Source organism: Telmatherina bonti (genome assembly GCF_933228915.1).
Source record: "Telmatherina bonti genome assembly, chromosome: 15".
Classification (NCBI taxonomy): domain Eukaryota; kingdom Metazoa; phylum Chordata; class Actinopteri; order Atheriniformes; family Telmatherinidae; genus Telmatherina; species Telmatherina bonti.
In genome coordinates, this window is record NC_136613.1 from 22,513,819 (window position 1) to 22,517,960 (window position 4,142).

The following is a 4,142-nucleotide window of genomic DNA, read 5'->3' on the forward strand; positions in this document are numbered from 1 at the left end:
ACAGAGAATAACACCAGCAAATTTGTAGCTACAGCTCACCAAAATGTTGAAAAATTACATTAAGAAAGTGAGTTAAAGTGTCACATTTAGGTGTCCTGATCAGACCTCAATATATTTTCGGAATATGTGATGGAAAACTGGATGCCAGACACTGTGAGGTGAATCCTTGCAGTCAGTGTTTTGTCTGTTTTTGGGCATTGAGGGATTTATTTTGTATTTTGTGGAATAAAACTAGTTTTAGTATCAATATGACGGTAAAAAAAAATTACAGATTAGTGGAAATTTACTCTTTATAGCTTGATGCTAGTTAAACCCATGAATAAGAGTCACTTTTTGGCAACCAGCCTTTCGGTGGCTTGTAATTTTCTTTTTCCCCCTGCAGTTTTAACAATTAGAGAGAAATTCTCAACATAACAAAAATAGATCATTTCTGTGCCATTCCAGTGCTTTCAAATCACTGAGCTCATCACATGTTCGGAGCGGTGTTGCTTTCCGGCTGAAAACTCCAGTTCAGTCTGATTTAGATCCTGTGTTCTGCCAATAAAACAACTCGTCTCTGTGTTTACATGTTTGTGGTCCAGCCCAAACTACCAGCTCTTAACCACATAAAAAGGGAGGTCTGTGAGAAATCCTGCAGGATTTCCTGCACCCTCTGTATAAGTTGGTGTTTACCATAATATGTGGCTGCGTCTTACATGTGCACGCTCATTATCTGTACATGAGTGCGTGTTGACATTCTGAGGATATAGGAGTGCCTTGTGTTAGCATGTATTTTATGGACGTTTCTGGGTTTGCTCTGCCTTTCATGTAGTTTTTTTGGGCTTTTTCTTTGCCACTGTAAAATGTATGCAGTAACTGGATGCACATGTTATCATGACTAAGAGCAAGAAATGGGACAGTATGGCCAAACAGGAACTTTGTTCCTCATTCTGTACATCTGCCATGTAAAATAAAATGCAGTTTAATTTAAAAGGAATTCATAATACCAAATGTTAAATTATAGTTGCACTATGAGTAATGAAAAAGACTCAAAGACTAACATTTTTCAGACAATCCTGCAACTCAAAGCACACAGACTGTTATCAGCAACCTCAACACTCCAAAGCAGCAATATTTGTGCTGTTCTGCAGCCTCAATGACAGATTCAAGAAGCATCTTCCTTAACTTCCACATTTTAATGAGACAAATAAAAATTCTGCTCTTTTTCTCTGAAAGAGATCAGCTAGACTGTCCTTTGACCTCTGCAGAGGTAATCCATAATCTTGTACCTTACTTTGCGCTTTTTACCCTCTTCGTCAATATGTGTGAGTATATCCCACTCATCACAATGTAAATCTTACACGTAGGAAACAATTTGCTTTACCAAATGGTTTTGTAAAAGACGTGATTGAGCTCCAGTGAGAACTAAACACATATCAAAAATACATTTCAGTCAAATCACTAATAATACAAAGAGATGAGAAAAAACAGACCTTTTTGTGATGGCATTGTATCTGCCTGATCATAACAAACTAGAGTTGTTGTGACTGAGGATTAAAGGATGAATGAAACATCTGAACTATTTTCTCTTTTAATGATTTCTTTTCAGTGATTTTTCTTTTAGTAATGTCAGTTAAATTGAAGAGTATGTGCAAAGTGTTTGTTACCTTATCCTTAATGTCCAGGGAACGTGTCACTGATTTTGTAAATTGTTTGTTGGTATCACTATATTTAAGGGAAGAGGAGAGGGTAAAAAAAGGGAGATGCAGTAAATTCTTTTAAAAAAGTATATAATATTCAAATATGGAACGCTAGAAATGTTTTTTCCCTCCTTAATCCCCCTTCCTTTTTTCTTAATCTTTTAATCTCTGTTACCCTTTATCTTTGCACATTTTTCTGCCTGCTTCCCTCCCGTCTACAACACTTGAAAAGCATTGCATTGTCCTTTAATAATATGCAAAAGAAAGAGGGTTGAAAGGATGAAAGAGAGAATATGTTACATTCTTTCCAACACACACAGCTTTGTCTCACAGCAGATGCATATGCTCACGCAGACATACACATAAGTCAGCCAGCGTGCATATTGCCAGAAGTCATGAACAGAGCATCAGATGTGTTGTGATTATGACTGGATCAGGATAAATCTTGCAAGTGAGTGTGCACATGTCCATATTGTAGGTATGTGTTTTAAGTGTGTGTCTCTGTGCGATTGCTGAGCCATGCGTAAATGCCCAAAACCCTGTGGAAGATATGACTAATCCCTCGGAGGAATTACACTGACCTTACTTTTCATCTCACGAGCTCCTCATACTTCAACTCTCTATCATGTCCTAAACCTCTTTGCGTGTCCTTCTTCCACTCCTTGGCCATTCAGCTGCACGTCTTCCAAATCCACTTCCTTTCCAATGGCTTGCCAGCATCAATGAGATAATGTCGGTGATCCTGAGATCTAAGTGAGATCTCTGGAGCAGTATAAGCTGCAAAACCTACTGTCCCATCTTATGATATGAAACAGAATGACACCTCATCTTGACTACTGACTTGCTGAAGCAGCACAAGTCTGATAACAGACTGATTACTTTCTTAATTTGTTTCAGTTCTTTTTATTGTTCTACAGTACAGTTGCTTTCTCGGGATGTGTGTTGAAGCATGCTGCCCGATGTCTGTTATTGTCTTAAGCCCCAAAGAAACATGACAATACTGAAAAATATATTTATGCATTTTCTCCTCATTACTGATTCCCTGTTATATATGTTCAGTTGTCCTCAGGGAGCTTTGCAAAAATATTCTCATAACTCTTCAATCGCATTTTATCTCAAAATATGAGTCCTGTTTTCCCTATTTTAAGAGGGTATAGCCAAAGTGCATCATATATGCTTTAAATTATGCATTTCAACGTTTCTTGTTTTACCAGAGCGTATCTTTGATGAGCCCTACTGCTTTGCAGAGTTTGGCTTCATATGGTTTGTATTACAATTTGTACACCTCAACAATTTCTGTATTTGCTTCATGGCTCCGTCTCCCTCCTGTTTTGGCAGAAAGTCACACTAAAACTGCAGTGAGAATGAGAATTATCTTGAATGTGTTTGTTAGTGCTTTTCTTTCTTTCTTTTTATTGGTGTGCATGTGCCTGCATACACCACACAAAGAGTTAACAACAAAACTTTCCTTATTCCAGCTGGTCAAAGATTAAAGAGCATCCCTTCACCAAAACACACAAATGCAGACATCATCTGTGCTCACTGACAGTGGAAACTAACTTCACATTCTGCCTTTGAATGGTTCATTATTTCATTTGCAGAGACCAGCTAGTGATGAAAACTTATAGACAGGGATCATTCCTGGATTGTAGGGAGGTCACAAAGTAAATCTACAAACATCTCTTTGTTTTGACTGCCTTGGTTATAATCTTGGTATAAGTTTTGGTGTGAAATATTTGCCAAACATACTAACTGGTACCTGAATGTAGAAGAATAAAAAATCTCTCTTAAACAGGGGTGCCCAGCTCTGGTCTGTGAGGTTTCAGATGTCTCCCTGATCCATCTCGCCTGACTCAGATTAACTTGCTCACCTAAACAGTATGTTGTCAAAGTCTGTCAAAGTATGTTGACCCGTCAGTTTGAATCAGGAGTGCTATGGGAGGAAACATCAAAAACCTTCCAGGACAAAGCCCCTACAGGACCAACTTTGGACACCCCTGCTCTAAAACCCTAACAATCATACTGAAATACCAGACTTGCTAATAGCTCATCTGACAGACTAGATTAACAAAACAACAACAACTCAAAAACACTTATGTATACCTGCTATTAAATATAAAGGCATGCTCACACTAACAATCCTACAATTGACTTCAACCAGTACACTACTGGGCTGGGGTTTCCGTAAATGGTCAAAAACTACTGAATGTTTTTGGACTTGTCAATTTTATTGGTTGCCATCATTACATTGGTTTTATGGCACATCGTGGAGACTTATGGAGAAACATCATTAAGTTATTATGGTCCTCTTGGCCACAAAGAGAGAGAGGGGTGGGGGGGGTGGGGGGGCACTTTAAAAATGGTAACATTTAATCTGGCAAATGTATATTGGTTTTATTAGGTACTTAAAGGAGCAAAATTATTTCACCACAAGGTTTGTTGTCGTGTGTGTACTACTGGCAG